Source organism: Rana temporaria, chromosome 4, assembly GCF_905171775.1.
Source record: "Rana temporaria chromosome 4, aRanTem1.1, whole genome shotgun sequence".
NCBI classification, from domain to species: domain Eukaryota; kingdom Metazoa; phylum Chordata; class Amphibia; order Anura; family Ranidae; genus Rana; species Rana temporaria.
In genome coordinates, this window is record NC_053492.1 from 18,265,313 (window position 1) to 18,281,675 (window position 16,363).

At 47.2% G+C, this 16,363-nt stretch overlaps 1 pseudogene; it reads left to right on the top strand.

Moving 5' to 3' along the window:
- The first annotated feature begins 14,404 nt into the window (after positions 1-14,404).
- Positions 14,405-15,318, top strand: LOC120935567 (annotated as a pseudogene).
- Positions 15,319-16,363: the final 1,045 nt, after the last annotated feature.

Here is a 16,363-nt window from a genome sequence, read left to right on the forward strand (position 1 = left end):
CCTACCACAGTTGTCAAAATCTCGCAATCAATTTCGCATTAGCGAAATTTTGATAAAATATCACCAATATTCGATTTCCGAATATTCGCGAATACTTTCTCCGCCCTTCTTTTGCATCAGAGCCAATCAGAGTTGTCAAAATCTCGCAATCAATTTTGCATTCGCATTAGCGAAATTTCGATAAAATATCACCAATATTCGATTACCGAATATTCGCGAATACTTTCTCCGCCCTTCTTTTGCATCAGAGCCAATCAGAGTTGTCAAAATCTCGCAATCAATTTCGCATTCGCATTAGCGAAATTTCGATAAAATATCACCAATATTCGATTTCCGAATATTCGTGAATACTTTCTCCGCCCTTCTTTTGCATCAGAGCCAATCAGAGTTCTCCTACCACAGTTGTCAAAATTTCGCAATCAATTTCGCATTCGCATTAGCGAAATTTCGCAAAAAAATTTTTTTTTATAAAATATCACGAATATTCGATTTTAGCGAATATTTCACGAATATTCAGCTATATATTCGTGATATATCGCAAAATCGAATATGGCGTATTCCGCTCAACACTAGTCATCTGCACTCCGCATGGCCAATTTTGCGGCTTCTGACTTCTTTTTTTTAAAGAGAAAAAGAGAGGAATTGAATTTGAGCCCGGTGACAAACCGGCTCTAATGCCGCGTACACACGATCATTTTTCGGCATTTAAAAAATTTCATTTAAAATGACCGTGTGTGCTTTACATAATTTTTCGGGTTCTGAAAAACGAAAAAAAAAAAAATTCCGAACATGCTGCATTTTTTGACGACGTTTTAAACGATGGGCCGGATTCAGAAAGATGAGCGCATCTTTCTTCCTGCGTAACGCCACTGTAACTTTGGGCGCAAGTTCTTTATTCAGAAAGAACTTGCGCCCTTAGTTACTGCGGCGTAACTTATGTGTTGCGGCGTAAGGCCGCCTAATTCAAATGGGGATGTTGGGGGCGTGTTTTATTTAAATTTGTCTTGACCCTGCGTTTTTTACGTTTTTTTCGAATGGCGCATGCGCCGTTCGTGAAACAATCCCAGTGCGCATGCTCGAAAATCCGCCACAAAGCCTCATTGGTATCGAACGTGAACGTAACTTACGCAAAGCCCTATTCGCGAACGACTTACGCAAACGACATAAAATTTTCAAAAACATGTTCATACTTAACATAGGATACGCCGCACATACCCCTCATATAGCAGGGGTAACTTTACGCCGGAAAAAGCCGAACGCAAACGACGTAAAAAAAAAGCGCCGGGCAGTCGTTCGTTTCTGAATCGGCGTAAATACTAATTTGCATATTCCTCGCGTAACTATATGGAAGCGCCACCTAGTGGCCAGCGAGAATATGCAGCCTAAGATACGACGGTGTAAGACACTTACACCAGTCGGATCTTAGGGATATCAATGCATAACTGATTCTCTGAATCAGGCGCATAGATACGACCGGCCGGACTCAGAGATACGACGACGTATCAGGAGATACGCCGTCGTATCTCATTTCTGAATCCGGCCCTATGTTCATTCGTGTGTGGGCTAAAACGACGTTAAAAACCCGCCCATGCTCAGAAGCAAGTTATGAGACGGGAGCGCTCGTTCTGGTAAAACTACCGTTAATAATGGAGTAAGCACATTCATCACGCTGTAACAGACAGAAAAGCGCGAATCGTCTTTTACTAACAGGAAATAAGCTAAAGCAGCCCCAAGGGTGGCGTCATCCGCATGGAACTTCCCCTTTATAGTGCCGTCGTACGTGTTGTACGTCACCGCTCTTTGCTAGAGCATTTTTTAAAAACGATGGTGTGTGGGCAACGTCGTTTTAATGATGAAATTGGAAAAACTTCGTTTTTTCTACATGCCGAAAAACGTCGTTTTTTTTTCATGCCGAAAAATTATCGTGTGTACGCGGCATAACACACTGACATAGCAACGAAAAGGGAGTTCAGAGTGGAAAATGAAAGCTAGAGGGAGAAAAGAGGAAGAGAGAGAGGGGAAGAAGAGGGGGAAAAAAAAGGGGGGGGGGTAATACCACCATCCAGTCGCAATCACCTCAGCCGGGGAGCATTTAGAGTCCACCCCTTTCAGGGGGACCGGGCCCTCAACTGCCCGTATTCCTCTGAATAGATGAATTCGTGCCAGTGGAACCAGGTTTTGGAAAAATTTTCATTCAGGCCTTTTTCCGTGGCTACCAAGTCCTCCATTGCATGGATATCCGCTACTCTTCTCAACCAACAGGCCACCGACAGAGGCTGGGTCTGCTTCCAGTTCGGGGGAATGCAGCCTTTTGCTGCTGTGAGCAGGAACGGCAGTATGGATCCTGTATAGGCCTTAACCGGGATCTCGTGGTGATGCAGAAGGAAGTATTCAGGGGAAAAAGGCAGCACCCGATCTGTGAACTTCTGCGTGATCCGATGAACCTCTGTCCAGAAGTACTGCAGGAGGTGACACGACTAGGGTTGAGCGAACCCGAACTGTAAAGTTCGGGTTCGGTACGGACTTTGGGTTTTTCCCGAACCCGAATAGTTGGAAAAAGTCCGGGTTCGGGTTTGGAGTTCGGGTATGTTTTGGCGCGCTGCACGGCAGCCAATCGCCATTCGTGTTACTACTGTGACTGGGAACCGATCACAGCCATGCCTACTTATGGCATGGCTGTGATTGGCCAGTGCAGCATGTGACCCATCATGTGACGTGCCTTTATATTAGATAGAGGCACACAGCACAGATCGTCACTCTGCTTCACTCTAGATAGGGAAAGGCTGCTGGAATCTGCTGCATAGGGAAAGTCTTAGGTGTATCTCGCTCGTTTTCACTGTATTTCACTTATGTGAGGGAAAGGTTGCTGAATATGCTCAGGGACAGTGTTAGGTCTATGCTGGTATACTGCTCCAGAAATATCAAGAAGCACACTTTATTTCTTTGATATCTGCATCATCTTATGGCATCTGGCTCGTTGTCACTGCTTCACTTATGTGAGGGAAAGGCTGCTGAATCTGCTCAGGGACAGTGTTAGGTCTATGTTGCTCCAGAAATATCAACAAGCACTCTATTCCTGTGACATCTGCTGTGCTTCATATAGTTTAGGAAGTTTGTTCAACTATAGTGGCAGTTTGTAATCTATACTGTAGGTGACTCTGAATATTTCAACAGCAGTACACCTGCCACACCACCTGTGCACCTGTGATATACTGTGTTTCTGTCAAGTACATAGTCAGACAAATGTACACTAAATTCCCTAAAACCCTTTACAGCATTGGGGGGTTGAATAATTTTGAACAAAACTATATGGACCGCGTCCTCCAAGGTCAAAATCATTATATTTTTTATTTTCATTTTTTTTATGTTATTTTAAGTTATTTCCCTATCCACATTTATTTCCAGAGTACTTGCCATGCTCTTCCCGAAATTTTGCTGCCATTTGCAGCCCTTTCCCTTCGTTTTTTAGAGACATTTTTGTAGTCAAAAGTCCAGGTTCCCATTGACTTCAATGGGGTTCGGGTTCGGGTCAAAGTCCGGGTTCGGGTTCGGTCCGAACCCGAACATTTTTCAAAGTCCGGGTTCGGGTCCGAACCCGAACATCCAGGTGTCCGCTCAACTCTAGACACTACCAGAAGACATGAAGGAGCGTTCCAACCTCCTCCCCGCACCTCCAACATAAGTCTGTGCTCTGGGGGAACATCTTGTGGATCCTTTCCGGCGTATAATACCATCGGGGATAGGACCTTATACCCCGTCTCTTGGAGCCTTGCACAAATAGAGGTCTTATGAGTGAAAAGGATGATCCGATCAACTTGTTTTTCCTTAAGCTGTAGGCCCAACTGGCGCTCCCACCTGGAGATATAAGAAGGTCTATGTTCTGGGGGCGGAGACACCAGTAATTGGTAAGTTAGAGAGATCGCATGTCTCAGCGGGGATTGGTCTAAGCATAGTAGTTAAAAGGAGGTCAATTGTCTCCCGAAGGCCACTGGGTGGGGCAGCGATTTAATATAGTGGTAAAGCTGTACCTTTTGCCAGAAAGATAGCCCCGCCAGGGCCGGATCCTCCAATATTTGCTGCCTGCTTTTCCATTGACCATTGGAAAGGAACCATTGCACCTGGGATTTCCCCTCGTTTCAAGTCTAGGAATCTAGGGTCATTGAGTCCCGGACTGAAGGCCGGGTTGCCAACCACCGGGGTGAGTGGAGATGGACGCGTTAATGTTTTTTAGGCTTTTTTTTTTTTTTGAAGAAAAAAATAGTTTTTATTTTTTTTAATGGATCAAAAACGTTAAAAAAACGCTGGTGAGCGACATTATTGAGTGTTTACCGAAGTTATCAGCGTTAGAGCGTTTTTACAGCTGAAAAACGTCTCTCAGAACCCACTTTTTTTTTTTTTAGGCTCCATGCACACTAGACGTTAAAATAATGTACTAAAAACGCCAGTAGCGTTGCAGTGAGTCTTTCAACGCTTTTTTAACTTTTTGCAACATCGTTTATTAGAGTTTTTCCACGTTAGCATTTTTTTTTTCAATGGATCAAAAATTTAAAAAAACGCTGGTGAGACACGTTTTTAAGTGTTTATCAACGTTTATCGGCGTTTGCCGTTTTTGTGGTCAGAAAAAAACACTCCTGAACGCCATTTTAGGGCGTTCAGAAAACAGCCCGTAAACTCCACTGCTGATAAACGTCCAAAAACATCCATGTGTGCACACATAGGATAACATAGAGGGGAGTTTATGGGCTGTTAACCGCTTTCCGACCGCCTCACGTAGATATACGTCAGCAGAATGGCACAGGCAGGCAAAGCAACTTATATATATACGTTGCTTTAAACCTGCCCCCTAGCAGGCAGGTGCCCGCCGCAGTCGCCGTGACTGTGCCCACGGGACCCGCAGACTCGATGTCCGCTGGTGTCCGGCGATTGGGTCACGGAATGGCAGAACGGGGGGGATGTCTTTGTAAACAAGACATCTCCCTATTCTACCCAGTGACACAGCACTGATCGTCTGCTCTCTCTCATCGGGAGCAGCGATCAGTGACGTGTCACAGTAAGCCACACCCCCTAACAGTTAGAATAACTCCCTAGGACACACTTAACCCTTTCCTCGCCCCCTACTGGTTAACCCCTTCACTGCCAGGCACATTTACACAGTTATCAGTGCATTTTTATAGCACTGATCGCTGTATAAATGTGAATGGTCCCAAAATAGCGCCAAAAGTGTCCGATGTGTCCGCCATAATGTAGCAACAATGAAAATCGCAGATCGCCACCATAACAAATAAACAAAAAATTCTAATAAAAATGCCATAAAACTACCCCTATTTTGTAGATCAGGGAAATGCAATCAGCAGACCTCCATCTGTTGCAGAACTACAAGTCCCATGAGGCATAGCAAAACTCTGACAGCCAGAGGCATGATGGGGCTTGTAGTTTTGCAACAGCTGCAGGTCCGCTAATTGCATATCCCTGTTGTAGATGCTATAACTTTTGCGCAAACCAATCAATAAACGCTTATTGACAGAATTCTCACCGCTCCAGGTGGACCTCGTGATGATCAGGGGTTGTTGAACCACCAGGGTGCTGACGCCAGTGCGAAACGTTGGCCATACTGATTTTTGTGGGCTTGCAGTGACTGTATGCACAGTTGAAAATAAAGACATCTCTTTTAAAGAAAATTTTGGAGTGCGGCTGTCCAGCTTTTGTTCTTTTGTTTTTTTTGAATAAACGCTTATTGCGTTGTTTTTTTTTTAAATGGGGATATTTATTATAGCAACAAATAAAAAATATAGTTTATTTTTTCAAAATTGACACTCTATTTTTGCTTATAGCGCAAAAAATAAAAACCGCAGAGGTGATCAAATACCACCAAAAGAAAGCTCTATTTGTGGGGAAAAAAGGACGTCAATTTTGTTTGGGAGCCGCGTCGCACGACCACGCAATTGTCAGTTAAAGCGACGCAGTGCCGAATCGCAAAAAGTGCTCTGGTCTTTGGCCAGCCAAATGGTCCGGGGCTGAAGTGGTTAAAGGAAGTTGAAAATAACAGACAGAATTTTGACAAAGTGGAAATTTGACCCAGTGGAGAAAAAAAAAAGCTGGAGTGGTGCTTTGGACTTGTATGTGATTGCTAGTGGTTGAAGGTACAAGTTTTATCTTATCTTATCTTGAGCTCTTTGCTAGCAGCAATAAAAAAACTAAAATAAAACCTATCTTTGGTCACTTATTTATATAATTTTTTTCTTTCCTTCAGTCTGCTAAGTAATGGGCGTGGTTAATTGGTGACAGGTACTGCAGGTAATATCTGTAGAGATCACATTGTGCTGGCTGGAACATGGACCAAGTGCAAATGGAAAAGCAGGACGTGAAATCGGGGGAAGAAAACATCTAACCTGTAAGTATCATTTATAAATTTCCTGTTAGTAACATTGTAATTGGGGATAATGAGTGCTGGCAAGGTTGAAGGTTTTGCTCAAGGAGCTGCGTGCAGGGCCGGTACAAGGGGTGGGCCCCCTTTCCCTAAGGGAAAGGGGGCACAGTTTGGCAACTTTGCCCTGGGTGCTGGATGACCTTGTCCCGCCACTGGATGCATGTATACAACAATGGAGGAACAGCTCCAGGATGAATACCTCCTAACAGATGTGAGTGTTTTCCCCTTCTGAAAACTCATGTACCATTACTCTCGGAGGAGCTGCTGGATATTTGGGCGGCGTGTTACCTCGTGGCTCCTCCAAATTCCAAATTCCAAATTCCTAGGGGTGAATGATGCGTATTGCATGTAGTAGAAGTAAAGGAATGTTCTTTGCTGTGCTCTTTATTACCCAGCTGGGTAAAAACAGTAAACTTGTGGTGAGGAAAGTCAAGTTGAAGAGATAAGAGAATAGCAGATTCAGGCGTAATGATAGGAAACAGTCCTGCTCCCAAACGTAACACTTCTCTTCACCACTCCCGCCGGTGTGGGTTTAGTGTACCCGGACAGGCCTCTCACACTGACCTGGCAGCCGGAGTATCACTCGGACAATTGTAGGAATAAGTCTCTGCCACAGACCCTCCTTGGTGAACTTGAACTTTGGAGAAAGTCTCTGCCACAGACCCCTCTCAATGAGCCTCAGAAGATACCTCTGCCACAGGACCCCTCTGGGTTGGATTATTGGAGATATGCCTCCTTACTTGAGTTACGCCTGGATCTCCTTCAACTTTCCGCCCAGGTACCGACCGACTGGTAATCAATCCCTCGGTGTTGGGGCTACCTCGATCCCCGGTGGTTTGTCTAGGCCCTTTTGGACCGCCAGCCTCTCAATGGCGCTCCTCAGACTGACTCCCCACCGAACAGCAGTAAAGCTTGGGATCCTCAGATTGGGAACCCAGTCACTCACTGGGTCCCCTCCACGGTTCAGATGCTCCGGGTCAGCATGGCCCCTGAACCAGGAACACCGCGTGGCACGCACGCCCCGGCCAGGTAGGCCATAACGCTGGGGCGCCGTGATGGGGCCACCCTAAAGGTGGGTGCCACACTGGACGAAAAAGACCCAGAACCAATGGCATCTGTTCCATAAATACCCCTCCCCAACATGCACAGCGAGGACAAACCCTCGTGATTGGCTGCTGGGAAGAGCACCCAAACCTCGACTCCACTGCTGCCACCTGCAGTACCGGGGTTGGAAGAACACCCCAGCACAGCAGAATGGGCTCACAGCACAGCCAAGCTGAGACAGAAACCGCAATTTGCTACTATCAATCTAGATCAGAGTTTAACTACACTCTGAACTGCCCTTAAATTTCACTAGCACCAGTACTGTAAGGTACACTCACTTTAGAGATCTGGAGGAGCAACACTTGCAACACTGAGCAGAAATGACTATTTTGAGGCTCGGTTCGTGCCAGTCCGGTGCCAAATCCAGCTCTGTTTTCCCTGCAGGGATAAAAAAAATCAGTAGTTCAGGTTTTCACGTCAGGATTGTATCAGGTAGGGTGACCACATTTCCAAACTGCCATTCAGGGCCAATTTTGCCAAGGGGGGGAGGTGGAATGTAGTCTCAGAGTTGACGGGATTTCAGCAGCGAGTGATTTGTGAGATGAATGGCTGGTTTTAGCACTCAATCCCAATACCATGCTTGAAATGTATTTCTATTACATATATAGTGCCCTGTTCCTGTTGATCAGGCGCGGCTTTAAATTTAGTGGAATCTGAGCTTTTATTGGCTCAGACAAGAATGATTAAGGGCAATTTAGCCTCTGTTCCAGCCATGGCTGTGCTGGGAGTATCCACCATTGTTCGCCTGGGGGTGTCATTACCACCCCAAGCCAAGGGTGGCAGCAGCAAGGTCAAGGTGTATTGGGTATTCCCTTCGGGAGGGAATCAGTGGGAGTGGTTGCTCGCTGTGCTTGCCGGGGAGGGGTCCTTAAAGGACAGACGCCATTAGGGCGGAGGTCGTCGGCCTGAGGTGCGTGTTCTGAATCCTGGTTCTGGGACCACCTTGGCCCGGGGCTGTGACTTAGTTTGTGGGCCCAGTAGACTGGCTGGGGCCTGCCTTGCAGAGTTGATCCTGTGCTGTCCGTCCTGCGGGAGGAAGCCACTTGATGAAGGAGACCAGGGGAGGGCCTATCCTGGAGGGGGCCATGCAAGAGGCTGGTACCTTAGGAGAAGGCCTTGAAACTTCATTGAAGGATGCACCGTACATCGAGAGGCTGGACAGTGTCGCCTGTCGGGCCTAAAAGTTCTACTAAAGCTAAGCTAAATGAGATCCGGGTGCTGAATCCTGTGGCAGGGGATTCCGGACCAAAGTGTCTCCCCATAAAGCAAGGTCTGTGGCAGAGACTGTACTTTACTTCATGCGCCATCCCGGCTGCTAGGCCAGTGAGAGGGACCTATCCGGGTGAGCAATACCCACTCTGACTAGAGTGGCGACGATAACGGTTTGCTGGAAGCAGGCGTGTTTCCCTATTTGTGACTACGCACCTGAACGTACCTACCCTTCCACCCTTCAACCTTCTTTTCTTCTAAAGTAATAATAGACCCCCCCCCCATCGCTAAGTATAGGCCCCCTCCCTCGGTACGGACCCCCTCCACTAACTATAGACTGCCCTCCCTCAGTATGGACCCCCCTCTTCACTAAGTATAAGCCCCCTCCACTAACTATAGAACTTCCTCAGTAAAGACCCCCCTCCACCAAGTATAGACTCCTCCCCCTCAGTATAGACCCCCCCCACTAAATACAGACCCCCTTCTCCATCAGTATAGACTCCCCTCCCTCACTACAGACTTCTCCCCTTCAGTGTAGACCCCCCCCCCCCCCCAATAAATACAGACCCCCTTCTCCAGTATAGACCGCCACAGTACTGACCCATCCCCCCCCTCCACTTGTGCAAGTAGAGTAGGGTGACCAGACATCCCTGGTTTATGGGGACAGTCCCCGGATTGAGCACACTGTCCCCGGACCAAGTCTGTCCCCGGATTGGATTGCCTGGGCAATTTCAAAGACAGTCAGTGCAGAATAAAAAAAAAAAATCTGAATTACTCACCCCTGCTCCGCCGCTCCTACTAGCTTGGGGGGTATAGTTTTTTTCCCATTATCTGTGCCCCTTTCTGATGATCATGTGCTGGTCGGAGGGGAGGGAATATTTTTTTCAGTTTCGGGTGCATGCCCATTCAACTCCGCTCACATGTTCTTCTGCCTTGGCTCAAGTCTCAACCAGCCGCTTATCTCCTTGCCTTCCCTGGCAGAGTGATCTTCCTCCGCTCCCCGCTCAGTAGTAGTTGGGGGCCCAGAGAGGAAGTCTTGACAGGCTGTGAGGCGGGCAGAGAGTCGCTGATTGCCGCCATTACTAGTAAAAAAATATGTCCCCGGATTTCATTTAAAAAATCTGGTCACCTTGTAGTAGAGAGATGGGGGTCAGAAATGTGCCGGGGAGACATCCAGGGGCAAAGCCTCAGAGATCATAACCCAGACTGTAGTGCCGGTGGATTGGTGTCTTTGGGGCTGCCCCCGCTGACAGCCTTGTTTGGTATGGTGGAGAGCGTTAGGCGCGGAGAAGGAGAAAGTGAACCAACTCCTCCTACGCTTTGCATGCTGGGCAGAGTCCAGGTCACTGGTTGGCAGATGCCAGGTGGCTCTACCAACCAGTGGCCAGAGTCTCAGGTGGAGCTGGAGGCAGAGCCATCGCTATGGCAGGGTTTGCTCGCTCTGTCAATTCCGGGACACTGTATTGTTCCGGACGGAAGGGACCTGGGACAGACCTGCTAATTGCAGGATTGTACCGGGCATTCCAGGACACGTGGGCACCCTAGTGTCAGGTTTACATCAGGATCAGGTCAGGATTTTATCCTGTTCACAACGGAACACGTCTGCGGATCGGATGCGTGCCCATAAAAGATAATGGGCCTGAATTCGCACCTGAGCCGCACCATGCTGCCTAGAAAACGCACACTGTGTAAGCCCAATTCGCATAAATGTGAACCCAGCCTGAAAGGAGTCAATGGGGGGTTGATGAGGATGGAGGGTTAAGTCAGGATGTTCAGATAGGAAGATGGGTAAAGGAAGGCCAGTCCAGGGTTTTGGGCACCTAAACAAATTGGCCAAGTTGGGTGACGATGTGGGGGTGGCAAAGAGATGTCAGCCCTAGATGTCACTGCTACCCCTAGCATGTGATATGGGGGAGCTGTGATGTAGGGCGCTGTGAAGTGGGGGGTGTGGTGTGAAGGAGGGACAGCTGCAGGGGGCTGTGATGTGATGACAGAGCTATGGGGGTGCTGTAATGTGAAGGAGGGACACAGCTGCGGGGGGGGGGGGCTGTGATGTGAAGGAGGGACACAGCTGTCGGGGGGGCTGTGATGTGATGACAGAGCTATGGGGGGGAGGCTGTAATGTGAAGGAGGGACACAGCTGTCGGGGGGGGGGGCTGTGATGTGATGACAGAGCTATGGGGGGGGCTGTAATGTGAAGGAGGGACACAGCTGCCGGGGGTGGGGGGCTGTGATGTGATGACAGAGCTATGGGGGGAAGCTGTGATGTGAAGGAGGGACACAGCTGCAGGGGGGGAAGGGGGATTGTAATATGCAGGGGGGTTGAGGACAATAATGTTAGACTGGTATTGTGATTCGAGAGGTGGTGGTATGAAGTCATCACATAATCATGCAATTCTGACCTCTATTGTAATAAATGTACCTTGCATTTTAATTCCCCCTAGCCTAGACTGTTGGTGGTAATATGGCAGCCCTCAAAAAATCCACTCGCCTGCTCGCATTTTGCGAGTGGATTTCGAGGGCTGATGAGGAAGGGCATGCCTTGGAGTCGGGGGCGAGCACCGCCGGCAGCCTGTGTGTAATGGGAGTCCTTCTCCCAGTGACCGCGGAGGGGGAAGAAAGAGAGAAGCGCCCGGGTGTTTAGAGCGCAGCACGGGGAACACAGGATAACAGTTTTCATTTTAATTGCCGTTTTCCCGCCGCTCAACGTCATATTCAGCCCCGCCTCCTGGTCCCGGGACTTTGATAGACAGATCACCCGTCCAATCCTGGTGACGGGTGATCTGTCATTCAAAGTTCCCCCGGCCAGGGGGCGCAGCTGAATATGACGTTGAGCGGCGGGAAAACGGCAATTACAATGAAAACTGTTATCCTGTGTTCCCCGTGCTGCGCTCTGATCACCTGGGCGGCTCTCCTGTTCCTCTCCTCCCCTGCACAGGTGGCATGCATGTGGTGGACACTGGCTGCATGTGGTGGACACTGGCTGCATGTGGTAGACATTGGCTGCATGTGGTGGACACGGGCTGCATGTGGTGGACACGGATACCAGTTGTTGTTTATATTTATTTTTATAACTTAATTCTGCATAAAACATTTAAGTGTCATTTCATGAGATAATTTATGAGGGCGTATTTAGGGGCAAAATTAGGGGCGGGCGGGCTGGGTGGGACAACTTATGGCGAGTAACCCTTGAGGCCTGGCTAGTAGCTCAGGACTTGACATTTTGAGCCCTGAATATGGGATTCTATAATCAGGACTGACAAAATACTTTGCCAGGATCCCCAAATGGTTTGCTGTCTCTCTGGTGCCAGGGTTCAGCATGTGGTGGACCGGATTGATGAATTACTGGGAGGGGCTGGACATGACCCAGCTGTCTTGGTCTACGTTGGAACCAATGACAGAATACATGGAAGGTGGAGGCTCCTTAGGAGCCAATTTAAAGAACTAGGCTGCAAGTTGAAGGGAAGGACCTCCAAGGTGATATTCTCTGAAATATTACCTGTGCCATGTGCAACACAGAAAAGGCAGGGGGAGATTAGAGAGCTGAATGCATGGCTAAAGGCCTGGTTTAAGGAGGAGGGATTTGGGGTTTCTAGAACACTGGGCTGACTTTTCATTGGGGGGCAACCTATATGCTAAAGATGGTTTGCCCCAGTGGCAGCTGGTGCTCCAAATTTTTTGGGGGGTGCAAACAAACTGGTGAAAAAAAACATCAAACGCAGTGACTGTGCATCCCCCCCGCCTGGCACTTACCCTGTCTCATGGGGCAGCGGGTCTCTGCAGCGGTGTCCTAAGCTCCTCAATGTATTCTCCGGTCCTCTGCTATGATTGGACACCTGATAGGCATCCAATCAGAGCGCCTGTCGTTTCAGCCAATCAGGTGACGGGTAACAGACCCGAGCACCTGATTGGAGGAGAGGCGGTTCAGTGTTAGGAAAGCAATTTTTTTTCCGTTCATCTGTAGCAATTCCGACGCATGTTCGGAAACAATTTGACGCATGCTTGAAAGCATTGAACGTAATTTTCTCGGCTCATCGCGTACGTCACCGCGTTCTTGACAGTCGAAAGTTCAGAGAACTTGTATGTATGCAAGCCAAGCTTGAGCGGAACTCCATCAGAAAATCCATTCAAGGTTTTTCCGACGGAAAATCCAATCGTGTGTACGGGGCAATTTTTTTTTTTTAACAACCCCTGGTATGGGTTTTGAAGGGAATCCGATGCCAAAATGTTTAAAAAGAACATAAATAATAAAAAAAAAATGGTGTAGGGTCACCCTAAAAAACTATACCAACCATATCGGGCCTCAACAGGGGGAGGGTGCTTTGGTGGGTATCCCCATGTTGATGAGGACCTCTTTCCCACAACCCTGCCCTGGCAGTTGTAAGGGGGGTGGGGGGTGACTTATTTGTATCTGTAAGCCCCCCTTTAACAAGGGAACTTCCAGATACTGCCCCCTATATGAATGAGCATGGGGTACATAGTACCCCTACTCATTTCACCAAAAAAAGTCAGTCAATAAAAATACAGATTTTGGCAAGTCCTTTATTATTAAAAATAAAATAAAAAAACATATCCCCTGATGTACTTCAGAAAAAACTGCCTGCTGAACCTGACCAGTATCAGCAAAGGACAGCCTCTTGCTGGTAAGTCTTTGCCACCCAATAATGGTCCTTCATTTTATAAATCCAGGGGTCCTGGCACAGGCATTTCAGTATGAAGGCCCATTTGCAACAAATTGCCCTGAGAAGAGGAGTCCTTATCCTCAGTGTCACTTAGGACAACAATTTCACCCCATCCATGTACAATACCCAAGGTTTGGGATGGATAATGCGTTGCCCCCCAGATCCTGCTACTCCTCCTAACCGCCAGCTACACATTTTGGTCCAAATGTAAATTCGGATGAATTTTGGGTTATTTGGAGATTCAGACGTATCAGAATCTCCAGATGTAACGGTTTATTTAATTGTGTATATTCATTTTCGAACCAATCAATGTTGTATTGGTCAAAAAATGATCGTTCGATTTGAATTCTGTATAAAGAATGGCTATAACCCCCCCCCCCCCCCCCCCAAAAAAAAATTGGAAGCACTTAACCCCAACTTTATTTTTATTTTTTTGTCCCTAGACAAATACTTAAATTGTTTGATCATGAGACGCATACGTAAAGGTAGTCCTCAAAGGTCTGTTGGGTCTATGCACTGTGAACAATTTTTAAGATGTTGCCATAAAAGTTTCTACATGCCACTTATGTTTTATTTTCCTTTTCTTTTTTTTTTTCCCAGGAACACAGAGCTAAATATTAGGTGAGCTTGCATGTAAAAGTCATATGTTAACAAGAACCCGCTTCACTTCCATATGGATTTCCTAAAACAATCCTCAAAGTGGACTTTGGTCTGCTTCTGCATGTTATTACTGGGAGTCATTTCCTACGTTTCGTTTGCTTATTTTCGTATAGAAAGACAATCGATCACAGATGTTGAAATACACAGGCCAAAGGTGAGGACAGACTCTGTGACAGAGTTCTCAGTGACATCAAACCAATTGACTGTGAGAAAGTCACCAACTAAGACATTGGAGACCTTCAATAGGTCCCTGATGACCATCTTACTTTGGACGTGGCCATTAGGTTATCAGTTTCCTCTAAATAGGTGTCCAAGAAATTAAAACTCTGGTTGTTTCTACACTGTGAACCGCAGTGCGTACTCCATAGCAGACGCTGTTGTTATTAGTCACCGGGATGTATATAAGTCAGAAAAGCTTTTACCTCCAGAGCCAAGGCCATCCGACCAATACTGGATCTGGTTTAGCTTGGAGTCTCCAACCAACTGCCCAAATTTAAAACTCATGGATGACAAATTTAACCTCACCATGTCCTACCGACTTGATTCAGATATCTATGTTCCGAGTGGAGTGCTAGAAAATGTTGATGGAAAAATAAATTTTACAATCCCCCAAAAGTCAAAGTTGGTGGCCTGGGTGGTGAGCAACTGGAAGACAAAGTACAGGAGAAGCCAATATTATGAGGAGTTAAAGAAATACATTCCAATCGACGTCTATGGGAAAAACGGCTTGCCTCTTCCGCGGGACGAGACTTTGCAAACTCTGGCCACATATAAGTTCTACCTCGCCTTTGAGAATTCCGTACATGAGGATTACATCACGGAAAAGTTCTGGAAAAATTCACTTATGGCGGGAACTGTGCCCATCGTCATGGGTCCTCCACGTAAAAATTATGAGCGCTTCATTCCACCCGACTCTTTTATTCATGTTGATGACTTTTCATCTCCCCAATTACTGGCTGAATATCTTCTGGGTTTGGATAAAGATGAGAAAAGATACCAAAAGTATTTTAGTTGGAGGTTCAGATATCGGCCAACACGATCCAAATCTGGTTTTCTATCAGCATACTGCAAAATATGTGGAGCATTGAAAGAGGCTCCTCTTTATAGGACAATACCAAGTATTGCTGAATGGTTCAAATAAGCTTATTGCATCCCTGTCTATCCAAAATCAAGTGTTGTAGCTAACAGATAACCAGATTCATGAAAGGGTCAGTTTATCATGGGCTAATGTTTTTTTTACGAAGTGCGTCTAAAACCTTTTTTGGATGGTGTTGTGGGATTAGGTGGGTGAGGTACAGGGCTGGGACCAGGGGCAGATTGACCATTCGGGCACTAGGGGGCCCCATCAGGGTTGCCAGCCTCGGTAAAACCGGGGATAGTATGTAAAAAATCTTCTTTTTTATCCCAAGATTATAGCTGCCCCGCCTCTCCAGTACCTTTTCTGTGTGTGACCCCATAATCTATTGCCCGGGGGCCCCATAATCTCCTATTGCCCGGGGGCCCATTGAGTTGTCAGTCTGCCCCTGGCTGGGACAAGGGATGGGCAGGAGGAGGGGCAGCTGCCCTGGGCACAATGGTTTATTGCAGGGATGGGGGTGCATAACTTGCCTCAGTCTCAGCGTGGCACTTCAGGGGAGTGAAGAAAGTCTGTCCTTCCTCTCTCCCCTTGTCATGTGACTTATCATGACTGGAGAGATGAAGGGGGAGCTGCTTTTGCAGTTTGATCTGTGAGTAAAGGGGGGAGGCAGGGCAACTCTGTGTGGAGGGACACCTGATGTAAGGGAGGACTGATGTGTGTGTGTGGGGGGGGGGGGGACACTCTGATGGGGATGCCAAATGTAAGGAGGGGCAAACCTGATATAAGGTGGTTTTATTTGCTTTAACTTGAAATGTGGATGTGATTGGCCTACTTTGTTTTTTAGAGCGCAATTCGGACCTCCTTGAATTTCAATTGATTACTCATACCCTACGTGGGCATTTTTGGATTGTAGGAAATTGTGTGCACTGCTGCAATGCACAAAAACACACACGGCCCTTTTTGCAGGTGTGCAGTGGTACCATTAAGTCTTAATGGCACAACCACACGCCTTGCTTTTGCGGTCATTCTCCTGCGGCAAAATGTATGTTTGCCAAATACCATGCATTTTTGGTGCAGCACCTTAACATTTTTGCATCTATTTGTACTATATTTTGTATGCTACAAAAAATAAATTGTTGCAATCCTTTAAAGTGTTTGCGCTTGGCTTGATTAAGTGGCAACCCCCCAGGCCAGGGCCCTTTA